The sequence below is a fragment of the Lissotriton helveticus genome, chromosome 4_1 (genome assembly GCF_964261635.1).
Source record: "Lissotriton helveticus chromosome 4_1, aLisHel1.1, whole genome shotgun sequence".
NCBI classification, from domain to species: Eukaryota; Metazoa; Chordata; class Amphibia; order Caudata; family Salamandridae; genus Lissotriton; species Lissotriton helveticus.
Genome location: NC_136063.1, coordinates 702,078,268 through 702,094,751, shown reverse-complemented (window position 1 = coordinate 702,094,751; position 16,484 = coordinate 702,078,268). Strand labels below are relative to the sequence as shown.

Sequence of the window (16,484 nt, the reverse complement as noted above, 5' to 3'; positions counted from 1 at the left end):
GGTCTTTCCAATAAAGGGTGGAACCTCACAATCTCATTTAGAGTGAATGAACTGGGATCAATCTTCACGGGGAACAATCTTTCAGTGACGGTGACACAGGCCCTCGTCAGCAGCAGGCTGGACTACGGCAACACACTTTACGCCGGAATCCCAGCCAAACACCTACGATGACTCCGGCGCATCCAAAATGCCTCCGCCCGACTGATTGTCAACGCACCCCGCCGCTGCCACATCACCCCCCACCTGAGGAACCTACACTGGCTCCCTGTCGACAAGAGGATCACCTTCAATCTCCTCATCCGCGCACACAAAGCACTCCACAACGCCGGACCAGCCTACCTGAATAGCCGACTCAACTTCCACACCCCCACCCGCCAGCTCCGCTCCGCCAGCCTCGCCCTCGCCACCATCCCCCGCATCCAACGTACTACCTCCGGCGGCAGATCCTTCTCCTACCTCACCGCCAAGACCTGGAACACCCTTCCTACCCACCTATGTCAGACCGAAGACCTACTCGCCTTCAGAAAACTCCTCAAGACCTGGCTCTTCGAACAGTAGCTTCGCCCCCCCCCTCCCCCTCAGCGCCTTGAAACCCTCACGGGTAAGTGGCGCGCTTTACAAATCCCCTGATTGATTGATTCAGTCATTGTAATGTGGGAGAATTGCGGACTACTCTTTGGCCATGGTCTTTGGCATCTCTTTCTAACCGTCCTGCTTAGGCATCGGCAGAGGCCTTGAAATAGACACCCCTGAAGCATAAGTATAAACGGATTAAACAGAAGTAGCAAATGGGATGGATTGTGATCAAACCAGGGCCTCCTACCTTTTCTGTAAGGAAAGCGACTTATGTTCAAAGATTATCATCCCGAGCTGCATATATTAATAGTGCTGTAATAGTAACTGTAGTGTTTTGTGATATTTTAGAACATAACCCTTTTGGCTCCTAATGGACTCCATAAAGCTGCGACATAGTTGTCAGGGCGGAATACCATGAAAGGTTGTTTTAGAATGTACAGTTCACAGTTACACGCAGAAGAATAAAGATGTGTAATACTGGCTCCATATGTGCCATGGTTATTGGCGGGTAGCCAGGCTGGGAAGATGCTATAAATGGCGACAAGATAGGGGATAAGTAACCCGAAGAACGAACATGCTCTTCCAGAGTTTGCTGTTGTCCAAGGAAGCTGCTCGTGCAGGGTACTTGTGCTGCTGTCAAAGATCGGCGTTGACGCCTCATGCACGTGTTTTAAAAGCGCAACACCAGCTGCTGTAAAATATGTGAAGACAGCGGAAGCGATGCAAAGAATTTGTGCGTTGATTGTCGAGAACTTGATATTCAAGCCACACACAAGGGTACTACGCTGCCACGCATGATAAAGTTGTACAATATACAGAGTGTTCGCACTGAAAGTGGATACAACCTGGTTTACAAAGTACAGCTGCTGATAATTATAACCTACAAAATAACGCTGTAAACAGAAGCGCTCCAAGGTAGAGATCAACTAAGTGTTACAAAAAAGCATATTGACATTTAACCAAAAGGGAAAAAATGACTTACTCTACGCACTGAAGAGAGCCCTCATACTACCACATTCGGTGAAGGTGGCTCAAGGAGAAGTGTTCGTGGTTGTGCTTACGGGTCCGTACATACAGACAACAAGGTGCAATCATCCGGACCCAACACTAGGCGGCGATCTATGCAAAGATATGAATTAAGCAGCCCACATGCCTCGAACAAGAAGTTATGCTTTAGTGTGCACATGAAGGTAAATGTCCCGCCCTTGCACAGATATGCAAAGGCTGTGGAAAAGAGAACCACTTTGTGACAATTTGTAAAGCAAAGGAAAAATCACGGAGCAAAGACAAAATGGCTGACAGAACATTCTAGAGGTAAAGTTCAATGCAACTCCACAAGACCAAGCGGCAAAATCAGTTGAGGCAAACTGACAATGATTGAAGCCGATTGTACTCTGTTGCACCATGTCAATGTTTAACTCAGGAAAAAAATGCATGTCGGACTGGCCACATGTGAGGAAAAAAGTCAAAGAAATTTCAGCATGCAAAAGCACCAAAGTCATATAAACTCTGTCTGAAACTAACATTAAATATAAATGACTGCTCGATACCTTTCATCATCGACAGTGGCACCTTGAATAAATATAATGCCTGAAGAGAAATATCATGAATTGTCTTTATCACCTCGACTTAGGCCGTAGAAAACCAAAGTGTACACTTGGGCTGCTTTGATGCCCATAAAAAGTAAAGGTTCATTTGTAGCGACACTGAAACAAGAAAACGAAGGTGCAAGCACCCATCCATATGCTTCAAGGTACAGAAGCCTGCTCAGTTTCAATACAGCTGCTGATATGGGACTGATTTCTGTGAATTACAACCTGAATATTCACCACAGAATAGTAAGACAATTCCCTATATTGTTTAATGGTTGGGGAAAGCTAAAGACTATGACATATGACTATGCCCATCCTGTTGCTCAGAGACATAAACAAGTTGCTTTTCATTTACAAGAAGTGCTGAAAAAGAACTTGAATCATTACTTAAAAATGACATTCAACTCTTTTGACACCATGGGTTTCTCCCATAGTGGTAGTGCCCAAAAAGGACACAGATATGCGCCGATATGCGGCAAACAAACAAGGCAATTGAACTAGAACGACATGCAGGTAGGTCCACATATTGCTGACATGATAACGCAACTAAATGGCACCAAGGTTTTCTCTCGTCAGGATTTAAAAAAAGGATATCATCAGTTGGATTTTGAATAAGATTGCAGGTATATACAAACTTTTCTACACACGTAGGTCTATTACGATATAAAAGACTCAGTTATTGAATTGTATCAGCTGCACTTTTTCCAAGACGTCATTCGACGTGTCATACAGCCGGTTGTGAATGCATTCAACTATAATGACATTCATTTTTGAAGCTACACAAAAGGAGCACTTTCACTAAAATATGTCACTGGCTGACTAATGCAGGCCTGACTTTGAATTCAGACAAGTGTGAGTTCCACAAGACTAAATTAAAATTCTTTGGCCATATCTTTTCTGAAGGGGTTATACCCGATCCTGCTAAAGTACAAGCACTGTCTCATGCTGAACCCCCACAAGATGTTTCTATGATGTGTTCATTTCTTGGCATGGGCAGTTACTGTTCAATATACATGTGAAACTTTGCGACCATAAGAGCTCCCTTACAAGAGTTAATGAAGAAAAATGTTTCATTCGAGTGGTCACAGGAATGTGAGAAGCAGTCGCGGCCGGCATTACTTGCGAGTGTGTGGGGGGAGGGCTTGGGGGGGTTAAGTAAAAGAAAAAAAGAAAAATACCTTCATGGGTCCAGTACCGCCGCAGCTCCTGGCCAGGCCCCGTTTTCCTGCTCACCTACTAAACAGGAAGCAGGCAGCCTCTCTCCCCTCCCCTAAGCCAATCACAATGCTGCAATGTCAGCGTTGTGATTGGTGGGGACGGTGCCCAGCCGAGGAACCTATGGAGAGGCCATTTCTTCATGTAGGCTGTATGCAGCCTACATGGAGAAAAGGGAGAGTGCACATGACTGGTTTGGTCGGCCCCAGAGGGCCGACCAAACAGTCAGGGTCCGCAACATTGGGCAAGCTACTCCTCCCCGACCCGCAACCAACCAAACACTTCTGCTTTTGTGCAGTGTGACAAGCAGAAACATAAAATGGTAGTTTTACCACTTTAGGTTTCTACTTTTCACACTGCGAGAAAGCAGTGGGGCGACGCTCCTCCGCCCTAATGGAGGAGCCGTACCCTGGTGAGAAGTTTCAGGAAAATCAAACAAGCCATTGAAACTGCTTCTGAAATGGCCAATTTCAATCCAAAGCTTCACACAGAATTGTTGTTGACGCTAGCCCCGTTGGGTTAGATACTATTCGGGCACAGCAGACACCTCAATGCTCAAATGCATATTGTGGCACATGCCAGTAGACATTTGTCCCAAACAGAATGTGCTTGCGCTCAACCCAAGAAAGAAAGTTTGGCCATGGTATGGACGAGCGAACATTGCCATGTATAAATGTATGGAAAGTGTTTTTCACAAGTAACTGTTCATCAAGCTTTATTGACTATCTTTGGCAATCCAAAAGCCAAGGTGCCTCCTCACATTGAACATTGTGGACTCCGATTAGAAGAGTAAAATTACACCGTTTTACATTGTCCAGGCAAGGATCAAAACCCTGCTAACTACTTTCCCAGAGTGCTTATACAAGGTCAAGGAACTCCATCCAAGGCAGCAGAAGCTTACATTAATTTAATTGTAAAGTCAAATCTGCAGACTGTCATATCGCTAGCCCAGATCATCACTGCCACGAGCCATGATAGTTACATGCTGATGTTGAAAAATATAATTACACTTCAGTATGGAACAGACATGCTCATCCTCTCACCAGTGATGGTGAATACAAAAAGTACAAAAGCGGGAAGGACATCAAATCTACTAATGAATCCCAAATCAGTCTGAAGTATGTCACCTTGTTATCTTTAACAAAAAATACATTTTCATTTTTGGGGATTATTAAGGTGGGATATTTTTAACTTACAACCAGCAAATTGTCTAAAGAAAGAAGTGTTCTCCTAAATTTGATTAGTTTCCACTTGACCAACACTTTGGCTGCAGTTTCAGACCTGTAGCAATGTCTAAATGTAGCTTCCAAAAGATCCACAAGGAACAACAACAGGGAAACAAACACCTCATTCGTTTAGCAGGAGTTGACTGACAAAGCTCTTTTCTAATGTTATTCCCAGAAAAAGAAAAACGTTTTTTGAGCATCAAAGAGCTCTCATACGGTGTGGTCAAATGTAAGAAGCATTATAGTTTCTCTGTTTAGCGAAGTTCCGAGAGTTTCCTACACAACACCCAGAGTTCAGATAAACATAATTAAGTCAGTGGGCTATTCACAGCAGTACAAATAATTGCACTAAACTTTTACCGCTATGGTTTACAACATACTGGAGGATGCTACCCTGATTATAGGAAAATGTTGAAGTATGTCAATCTATGAAAGAATATTAATCTATCAAAGATCAAATTCTAGAGATTTTAACAATGGTGCTAGGGCTGCTCAACATTATACAGTGCGGGAAACAAGTAAGCCAATTATTCATCAACCCCCACCTCCTTTTCCTTAAAGTGCAAATATGTACAAGTATTCAGAACTACATTAAGCCCTGTATGTTCTGGAAAAGTAAGATATTGGCCTTCCCTGAAGTGCAGGTGCCATTGAATATACATTATCTATTTTAAGCAATGCCCTGTACTCTTACAATAAGTTCAATACAGATATTAATTTATAATTATTATTTAATGTACAATTATAAACTGACAAATGCATACTAAACCAAGGGCTAGTCCCATTAATGCAGCTAAAGTGAAAAGGTTTTAAAAAGTGCTTATTGCCTAAATAACAGGAGAGATCTAAAAATGCCTGTGCCGAATGCTGCTGAAGTACAAAGTTGGCCCCTGGTTTCTATGGCATTTTTTCCACTGTGAAAACTCCCCAGATTCCCCTGTAGCGCTGGGCATGGCACCAATACTCTTTCATGCTAACATTTCTCATTTTACTGAACCATTTCCTCAGAGTAGTATAACCTGGTGATTTCCAGTGTTGCGAGTCACCATGATGGAAATATATATAAATAGTATGCTCCTTTCCCAAACTGTGACTGAATGGCGAGACCTAGAAAGGTTATGGGGGGTGAGGGCTTAACCACATATCCTACTCTTAGTGGAATCTGCCCAAAAACCTGTACCCAATATTCAGAGACTGACTTGCACAACCAAAATATATGCTCCCGATCTCCTAATCCATGCATCTAGAGCATGGGTACTCACAAACTTTCTCTCAAGGGCCAAATTTACAGTGTGGTTTGTGACCGAGGGCCGCACCGGTGGGGCGGGGTCAGTGAGAGAGGGGGGCGGGGCTAGAGCCAAAAAAAACTATGACCATGAGGTTGAACACAGGCCCCTGCAGCAGATGTCTTCGTCCACTGACCCACCAGACCCAGCATACACACATCTCTCTCTCTCTCTCTCTCTCTCTCTCTCTGTCTCCCTCCCTCTCTCTCTCTCTGTCTCCCTCACCCTCTCTGTCTCCCTCTCTCTGTCTGTCTCCCTCACTCTCTCTCTCTGTCTGTCTCCCTCCCTCTCTCTCTCTGTCTCCCTCCGTCCCTCTCTGTCTCACTCCCTCTCTCACTGTCACCCTCCCTCCCTCAGTTTCCCTCCCTCTCACTGTCTCCCTCCCTCTCACTGTCTCCCTCACTCTCACTGTCTCCCTCACTCTCACTGTCTCCCTCACTCTCACTGTCTCCCTCACTCTCACTGTCTCCCTCACTCTCACTGTCTCCCTCACTCTCACTGTCTCCCTCACTCTGTCTCCCTCCCTCCCTCTGTCTGTGTCTCCCTCCCTCTGTCTGTGTCTCCCTCCCTCTGTCTGTGTCTCCCTCCCTCTGTCTGTGTCTCCCTCCCTCTGTCTGTGTCTCCCTCCCTCTGTCTGTGTCTCCCTCCCTCTGTCTGTGTCTCCCTCCCTCTGTCTGTCTCCCTCCCTCTCTGTGTCTCCCTCCCTCTCTGTGTCTCCCTCCCTCTCTGTGTCTCCCTCCCTCTCTGTGTCTCCCTCCCTCTCTGTGTCTCCCTCCCTGTGTCTCCCTCCCTCTCTGTGTCTCCCTCCCTCTCTGTGTCTCCCTCCCTCTCTGTGTCTCCCTCCCTCTCTGTGTCTCCCTCCCTTCCTCCTTCTCTCTCTCTGTCTCCCTCCCTCTCTCTCTGTCTCCCTCCCTCTCTGTCGCCCTCCCTCTGTCCCCGCCCTCCCTCTCTGTCTCCCTCCCTCTCTCTGTCTCCCTCCCTCTCTCTGTCTCTCTTCCTCTCTCTGTCTCCCTCCCTCTCTTTGTCTCCCTCCCTCCATCTCTCTGGCTCCCTCTCTCTCTGGCTCCCTCCCTCACTCTGTTTCCCTCCCTCCCTCCCTCTCTCTGTCTCCCTCCCTTGGTCTCCCTCCCTCTCTCTGTCTCCCTTCCTTTCTCTGTCTGCCTCACTCTCAATGTCTCTCTCTCTGTCTCCCTCCCTCCCTCTCTCTATCTCCCTCTCTCTATCTCCCTCACTCCCTCTCTCTCTCTGTCTCCCTCCCTCTCTCTGTCTCCCTCCCTTTCTCTGTCTCCCTCCCTCCCTCTCTCTGTCTCCCTCCCTTTCTCTGTCTCCCTCCCTCTCTCTCTCCGTCTCCCTCCCTCTCTCTCTCCGTCTCCCTCCCTCTCTCTCTCCGTCTCCCTCCCTCTCTCTCTCCGTCTCCCTCCCTCTCTCTCTCCGTCTCCCTCCCTCTCTCCGTCTCCCTCCCTCTCTCCGTCTCCCTCCCTCTCTCCGTCTCCCTCCCTCTCTCCGTCTCCCTCCCTCTCTCCGTCTCCCTCCCTGTCTCCCTCTCTCTCTGTCTCCCTCCCTTTCTCGCTCTGTCTCCCTCCCTCTCTCTCTCTGTCTCCCTTCCTCTCTCTCTCCCTCCTTATCACCCTCTGTCTCCCTCTCTTTCCCTCCCTCTGTCTCCCTCTCTCCCTCTGCCTCCCCCTCCTTCTACCTCTCTCCCTACTCCTCCCCTGACTCTCTCTCTCTCTCTCCCTCCCTCTCCCCTGACTCTCCCTCTCTCTCCCTCCCTCACCCTCCCCTGACTCTCCCTCTCTCTCCCTCCCCCTCCTCTGACTCTCCCTCTCCCTCCCTCGCCCTCCCCTGAGTCTCTTCCTCCCTCGCCTGACTCTCTCCCTCCCTTGACTCTCTCCCTCCCTCTCCCTCCCCTGACTCTCTCCCTCCCTCGCCCTCCGCTGACTCTCCCTCTCTCTCCCTCCCCTGACTCTCCCTCTCTCTCCCTCCCCTGACTCTCCCTCTCTCTCCCTCTCTCTCCCTCCCTCATCCTCCCCTGACTCTCCCTCCCTCGCCCTCCCCTGGCTCTTTCTCTCCCTCCCTCTTTTTCCCTCCCTCACCCTCCCCTGACTTTCCCTCCCTCTGTCTCTCACTCTCTCCCTCCCTCGCCCGCTCCTGACTCACTCTCTCTCCATCTCTGTCTCCCCATCTCTGTCTAGCCGAGGTGTAATAATTCTATTAGAAATATCACGAAAAGCAAGAGCTCTTTGCTGCACACATCGAAGCACCTTCCCCATCCTTCCCAAAATCTGCAGCACATTATTAATGACACCCTAATGTAGATGGTGCACGAGAGCTAACTGGACCGCTGCGGCACAGATCAGGTGTAATCCGGAGGACAGAGATTCCAAGTAAGGCTGGGCTGATTCAGACTTTCATCCCTTTAGTGTCGATAAAACAAATAATACTAGGGGGAGCACGAGCTGCGCAGAGTGATCTCTAAGTTCATGCTCTGTTCAGTCACAGGGTTTGTCTTTGAGTCCTGGTCACTGTAATTGTCCAACAATGCCCGTATTACAAGAGAGCAGAAAAAGAACTGAAGTGGTAGGACTGCTCCCTGCAGCCGAAGATGCTTCCCAAGGCCCGGCTCCAGCCATGCCCTGGGTGTACAGTGAAGCTTTGCACACTGTTAAAAGTAGGTTGTGAAGGACAGCCGTGCCTCGTCCATTGAGTTCAAAGGGCAACCCCCCCTCCCCCCCCCACCCCTCCCTTTGTGTGGCAGCAGGGAGGAGACAGCTTGCCTGGCGCAGTGCACACAGCCGCACAGGAGAACTTGACAGGTCATTAAAAGACCATTAACTTGTTAATGAGGCTTTGTTCTGTTTCACCTCTTCTGAGGCCCCTGCAGCTCCACTCTATTGCTGGAATCTCCCTCGCGCAGATAAAGAGCAGAGCCTCTCCGAGTCCAGGCTGCATCAACCGGCAGTGTTTACTGACACTCTTGAAAACATTTTGTTTTAAAACTGGTACATGTCTGCAAGGTCCGCGGGCCGCCAAGGAAGGCTTGCCGGGCCGCTGGCGGCCCGCGGGCCATACTATGAGTACCCCTGACTAGAGTATTTTTTAATAGTAGTTCTTAACATTTTAATAAGCTTCTCTGGAGTGTAATAAAACCTTCGGCCAATACTGCTGTACCACTTTGTAAATGTTCCCATGTGCCTCAAGCCAACACTGTTCAAAAGCTTAGAGCTGGACGTCCGAAGATTCATCAGGGGTGGGTCGCGTAGCAGAGTGACGCTAGTCAAAATTTACCCTTCGACAGCTAGCGGGGGCCTCTTGCTAGCAAACATGGAGCAGAAGTATTTCGCAGCGCAGCTCCAGTGGGTGGCGAGATGGCTCGACGCGCGCCATCTGGAGGACTCAGCGACTTGCGCCCCAGGACTCACTGACCCACAGGTTGTGGCGCTGTTCCACCCTTCCAGAAGGGGAAGGACGCCAGCCCAACTACTAGTGGAGGTGGCCCATTACTGCTTCTGTCGCAGTCTGCGACTCACACGCCATGTGACCCCATAGGCGCCATCTCTCCCGATTCTTGGCACGCCTAGGAGGCACTGACCAGTTACCAGCGCGGAGCTATCCCAGTGGGAGGAAGTGGGTATTCTAACACTCGGGGACTTATATAGCGCCTGGCAGCTCCTGCCGTATGAAACTCTAGCGGAGAACACAGTCCTTCCTCGAGGTCAGTTTTTGTTGCACGCGACAGAGGTGTGCATGTTGTGTGAGACATAGGGTGAGGTTGCTCAGGAGCCTACCACACATCTGACTGCTGCAATGGCTACATTAGCTAGGTGCGGGCCATCACTTGGGAAGATGGTTCGCAGAGTCCTTATGAATACTCACAGCGCCACGGCTGGAATCCCTTCAAGCCCACTGGGATGCGGACTTGCAGCACCCCAGTACTGACCGTGAATGGGAGGATATTCTTAGAGGCCCTACCGCATCCCTTGGAATACCAGAGTCCGGCTTATACAATACTACGTAGTCCATAGGGCGTACTTGACCTCAGCTAAAATAAATAAATACTTCAATCGCACTGATGCCGGTTGTCCTCACTGTGGTGAGACAGGGGGGACTTATTCCATGTGCTATGGTCTTGCACATCCATACAGTCATATTGGGAAGCGGTCACCAGAAATTTGGCACAGTGCACAGAGCTGGTCATGGGAGGTGTGTATACTGGGATTATACAAGAGGTCTAATAAACACAAAGTGACATCCCGCTACAATGTCCTAGGGCTAATAGTAGCCAAGCACCTACTCACAAGGCGGTGGAAATCCCCGTAGGTCCCCCCAGTAAAATTCTGGTACCATTTGCTACTATGTTGGGCACATGCTGAGAGTATAGCGCTGCGGCGAGAGGACACAATAGGCTTTAGGAAGCAGACAATAGTGGCGGAATGGGACACAATCCTGTCGGTCTTTCGTGCCCTATGGCACAGTGCCAACGGGGACTCGGATGCTATGTCGGAGTAAACGACGGACTGGCGCCTGAAGCTTCAGACAAAGCATGCATGGCGAGTGAGCACATAAGATACCGACACAGCACCGTGCAATGTGTAACAGCAATATGAGGCCCCTCTAACCCCTCCTGTAGACATGCGACCAGGTTCAAGAACATGTTGCAGAATAACTTTTTATGAGGTAGTGTGTAGTTTGCCAGAGACATACAGCATAGCTATCTCAAATGTACATGCGCGCAGACCAACAACCAGCTGTCAGGAAAGTGTAGTTCGGAACTATGCCCCATCCTATAGACCTTAAGTTCTTTACATGAGCGGAGAGAATGTGTTATACATCCTGTTGCATTTATGTTCTGTTGCAAACTGAGAGAAAAGCGAAAAATAATTTTAGTTTTTTAGGGATACATATTGATATGTACGACCGCTCGGACTGTCTGATGTAAAACACAAAAGTAAAAGCGGAAGAGGGGCTTAAAAAAAGAAACCCTATACAGTTATTTAACTCCTGAACGGATGTGTACTATATAAAATGTGAAAAGCAATAACCAAATTTAAACAAAATAAAACATTCTGCCAATAAACACAATTCTATGAAATTGTCCCCTCACAACAGTGAAAATCCTTTTTTTTTTTTCCAAGTGTTTTTTACAGCAGTGAAAATCCATAGTCTTAGTAGCTCAACCAAGTATCCCTGTCAACCTCAATCCCTGTACGTCACGGCCATTTCATACACATATCCTCAATAGCCTGACGATTATCCTGGCGTCGTTTTCTATACAAATACGTTATTTAATCATTCACTTTACTGGCCCTAAACAATTTATTGACTAACCCAATCGCTTGATGTATTTCCGATAAACAAAGGCTATTAAGAACAGGAACCATTCACCAATAAGAAAAGCACCATACTGGGGATTACTCAATCGTTTCTCGCACTCCGATTTTATTTTATTTATATCTAAAAAATCCCATACTTTGTTAACATTAATATTTTTCAAACTCTAAGGCGGCGGATGAGGGGATAAATGCATATAACATCCAGGGGAATCTCGGTGTGGATAACAGGTTTTGCATATTTTCGGTAAAAATTGCAGTCTATCTATCCCAAATGGTCTGCAGGGTTTCATATCTCACCGATTTTGGTATTTTGGATTGCTTTATACCCCTCACCAAACTAGCTATGCCATAACTACATAACATATTTAAAATAAGTAAAATTGTCAAATTGAGAGACCTGCATCAAAAATCTGTGAATCTGCGAGGAACAGATGCTGAGTAATAAGACCTAAAACTAGGAAATGCTAGCCTTTCATCAGGTTATGACAACTGTAGAATCTTTAGGTTAGCTCTAGGAGATGTATGCCTCCATATACATGATGTCAGGCAACTCTCCAATTTAAGTAGGCATCCTTGCCGAATAGATTTCCCATCCAGGTTGTTCAGTCCGGTTTCAAATACTTGGGGGTTTTTATTACATTGGATTCGTCGCTCAGATTTGAACGTAATCTCCTTCCCCCGCTTCATAGATTGAGGCTGGACGTGGCTCGCTGGCGTAAATTACCCTTGTCATCGCTGGGCAGGGCCGCCCTTTTCAAGATGATGTCCTTGCCGCGATTCCTTTACGCGCTCCAGAATTGCTATGACGATATCCCCGCTACTTATTTCCGAGAGGTCGAGAGTCTACAAAGGCAACTGATTTGGGACGGGCGCCCACGTCTTGCACTTGCGAAGCTCACCATCCCTTGGTATGACGGGGGCATAGCACTTCCTGATATCAGGAGATATTATTGGGCCACGCAACTGTCTGCCATTAACCATTCGATGTATTCCCCGGGTCCGGATCCGGCCTTTGAAATGGACAGACTCCAGCTACCGGGTGGTGACTTTAACAGAGCGCTTTACTCTAGGTCGTCTGGGCTCCACCTTACGGGACCGACTAGGATCGCGGTTCGTGTGTGGCGCGCTGCGAATGTGAGCTTAGGGTGGGATGAACGATTGACGCTGGCGACTCCGCTTTTCGCGTCTGAGCTTTTGGGATGTCTGTGGACAACAAAGGGGTTTGACCGCTGGGACATGATTGGGATCTGTAGAGTGGGTGACGTGTGTGCGAATGGAACGGTGAAGTCCTTCGAGGCCCTTCGGAATGATTATGACCTGAGTGATAGGGAATTTTTTAGATATTTACAGGTCCGTCATGCCCTCACTTCTGTTCTGCCTTCCGGTACCGCTGTCCCCGAGTCCTCCCCCCTCGAAGATCGTATCCTGGACGGTCATATCCCTGATAGCACTATCTCCTTGATTTATAAGAAGCTTATTCACAATCGCACGGACTTGCTTGTTCGACTTCGGGAGGCATGGGTCGGCGACGGGCTGGAATTGGATGACGAGGATTGGCAATTGGCGCTGTCTTCTCCGAAAGAGGTCGCCATTCCGGCCCGTCTCCGTCTTGTTCAGCTCAAGATCCTCCACCGGGTGTATGTTACTGGTCCTCGTTTGGTTGTGATGGGTTTTTCCCCGGATGGCCTCTGCAAGCGTGGTTGTGGGATGAGTGCCACGTTTCTTCACATTCTTTGGGAGTGTCCGAGGGTGGCTGCCTATTGGACGGGGGTACTTGCGGTGATGGCTGCTGTGACTGGGATTGCCCTGGTGCCGGAGGCAAGGAGATGTTTGTTGAATGTTTGGGAACCTACCGATTGTTCGGTGGCCCAAACCAGGTGGGCGACCCTGGGGTATATGGTGGCGAAACGGGACATAGCGCAACTTTGGGGCTCGCACAGGCCCCCCACTGTCTCCGTGTGGGAAGAAAACATGGACTGGTCTATGTTCCGCGAAAAGACTGTCTACACAGCCAGGGGCAGACCTAGGGCATGGACGAAGATCTGGTGTCAGTGGAATGCCTATCGCGGGGATATTTGTGCTCCTCCCCTAGTGGAGGCCCCTGATGTTCCCTTGTCACCCTAGGTTGGCGTTCCTGAACTTTTGTATACTGTCCTTTGGTTTGATGTATTTGTGCTCCTCCCCTGGTGGAGGCCCCTGATATTCCCTTGTCACCCTAGATTGGCGTTCCTGAACTTTTGTATACTGTCCTTTGGTTTGATTGCCCTCCCCGCTGTCCCCCCGCCTTGACTTAGCCTACTGATTGTGACTTTGTATTCCTGCTTAGTGACGTTTCCCCCCCCTCCGGGGCTGACTCTCTGTGTATTACTCCTTCGCCTTGTTTTTGTTGTTTGTTGTTTTTGGTGTGCTTTAAAATAAGAAAAATGTCTTATCCTGTTCCATATTGTGGGCGACATTTTGTATCCGGATTGTGCCTGACCGCCAGAGTGGCGACCACTGTTTTCTACCGTGTTATGCTCCGATCTTAGCGGCCAGCCCGTGTGGTTGTAGGCCCATCTCTGTACACATGGTTTTGTTGCTCAATAAAAGTTTTTTACCAAAAAAAAAAAAAGTAGGCATCCTTTAATTTACCAGGAACATAAAAAAAAAAATAATAATATGAGGGGCAGAATAGACATTTTTAATTAAACATATCCGGCCTATGGGGGCGCTAGCGAGCCCGAAGCAAGATGGCCGCACCTTAGTGCAGTCCTGCTGGTCGGGGATAATATCCTACTATAATCCTGTTATTGACGTGCCATCCGCACCTCTAAGGACAGGCTTTGTGCAACTCATGTCACTGGCAGCCTGTTGATTGCATTTTGAAGTCTGGACGCGTTTACCTGGAGGAGCGCCGGCATCTGCAGAGCTGTGGCCTGAACGTGTGGTGGCTGTCTGTCCGACTGTGGCGGGAGGTTGAGGCAGTAGTTCAATCCTGCCAGTCTGCTGGGCTCCCTTGGTGCTCTTGCTTTCCTTTTAGCCGCTGCCGGTGGGGTGCTGTCGCTATCTGCTGGCGCCCGGTGACTGCGGCTGGTGAGGCTGGTGCGGAGGACAAAGGCTCCTGTGACCGGCGACGGTGGTGGGCGCCGGGCGTCCACTCCCTACGCGAGGCCTGGTGAGAAGGTAGGCCGCGGAGTGGGGACTGGCGGGGCTGGGTTGGCCCGGGCACATCCTCGTTTGCTGGGGTGCTGTCGCGGTGTGTCGGCGGGAGAGGAGGCCGCGACACGCTGCGGGATAGCCTGCTGAGACGCCGGAGACCTTTCCCCCGGCTGGGCAGCGCTGCTACGGACACTTGGCTTGATTCCAGCGTTGGGGCTCGCCGCCATTTTGTACCTGCCGTCGCGGGTCCCTGCCGTCCGCTGACCGGTGGAGTTACACGGCTGGGTTGGACATTGAGTTGGCGTGCACATCACAGCCTGCTCTCTTGACCCCTCTGAAGTTGCATGTCTTGGGGTGTGCTGCGGAGGAGATGAATCTGTCCAGGTGCCATATACACTGGATTTGGGCTAGCACACGAGGGGCTGTGAGCACTGCGGCGCAGCCCGGTGATCTAGTCAGGAGCACTTGCCTATTTTGATAGCGCCCAGCCTCTGGATTGCTGTGGCACGGTGGTCTGACTTCCTAGACGCAGTGGTGTGCGAGAGATACCTGTAGTCTACATCTGCCCTGGAGGTGCTTTGTGGAGTTTGAAGGCCTGCCTTTGGCATCTAGTGCCTCGATGTGGGACTTGCGCTGTGACTATCCTTCTTAGCGCTAACTGAACTCTACCTGTGACTGAAGGGTGGTCTTTGGGTGGTGACCCTTGCTGGGCTAGAGTGCTGCACTGGTGGGCTTCACGACAGCGGGGTGGGAACGGCTGTCATGGGGAAAACGGACAGACAGCTACAATCCAAGTTGTCCTTTGACACCAAGAGGCAGAAGAAATCCGCGGCCCCGGCGAAGTAGGATGCTGAACAGAACATGGAGGCTAGCGGCTGCAGCAAGCTGTAGGGTTTAATGCTGGCCATGCAACAGAGTTTGAGAACAATTGATGGGAAAATAGATAATCTGAACCTTCACATGGACACAATGGCGACCAAATTGGATAGGCATGGTGCTCAACTGACGGAGGCGGAGCAGCGTATATCTACGGCAGAGGACAGGGTTGAGGCGGTCTCCACTTCGTGTGCCCAGATGGATAGGCTGCTTGCCGTAATACAAGCCAAGAATGAGGACTTGGAGGTCAGATCGCGCCGCAATAATCTGCGCATCACGGGGGTGGCGGAGACTACCAATGTGGGAAAGATGGAGACGTGGAGAAGATGCTTAAGTCCATGTTTGGGGCGGAACACTTCTCCGCGCTTTGGGTTGTGGAAAGAGCGCACCGATCCCTTGCGCCGCAGCCTGTCCCGGGAGCTCCTCCTTGGCCCATTATTGCCCGGCTTCTTAATTACCGGGACAGGGACACGGTTCTTCGGTTGGCGCGTGAGGTGGGTAAGACCCAGCGAAGTTGCAAATTCATCATGGAAGCAAGCCGAGGTTCTTCTCTACGCCTAAAGATGCCTTACAGTTTGTTAAACAGCTGGAATGTCAGGAAAAGGCTAAGGAGGCGGGAAATGAGGCAGATGGTGAAGACTGATGACTTTCTGGGATACCGGTTTATAATTTTTCTAATCTCAATGTCTTATGACTTAAAGACTGTTGACTTTTGCATGCTCCTGCATAACCCTTTTCCTCTTATGATACTGCTCTGGTGCCCTGCATTGCGGGGATGTTAGTTTATTGTTGAAGTGTTGTTACGTGTGATTTGCCAGGGCGCATGAAAGGATAAGTCACTGTTTTATCTTTAATTGCGCAGTCTTGTGCTTTGCTTGCTTAGATTTGGCGTGTGTGACAACGCTGTATTGTGCATAGGGGGAGCTTGATATCTTTTGCTGCACCTCGTGTTCCTGGTTTTATGGGAGCCTTGATCATTGTTTGGGGTGTGGTAGTATGTATGGTCTCTACAGTGGGTTGTCCGGTCTGATTAAAATGCACATGTTTGTGCCTGTTCTTGTGAGGAGTGGGGTGCGTTATTAGAATGGAGCCCTGGCCGCCCCTCTCTCCCTTGATGGAGGGGTTCAGTGGGCCGCTGGTGCCCCTCAAGTGGGAGCACCCCAAGATGTTATGTAGTGGGGATGTGAGGGGTATGTTTTATTGTGCCCTTCGGTGGGAGGGTGGGATTTGGATTTTTGATTTCCT

At 49.3% G+C, this 16,484-nt stretch overlaps 1 protein-coding gene across 1 annotated transcript in view; it reads right to left on the bottom strand.

Annotated features, from left to right (window-relative positions):
* PRKDC (protein kinase, DNA-activated, catalytic subunit) overlaps positions 1-16,484 on the bottom strand; it is a 3,158,350-nt gene that overhangs the window by 2,623,261 nt on the left and 518,605 nt on the right. The gene's annotated exons all lie outside the window — the stretch shown is intronic.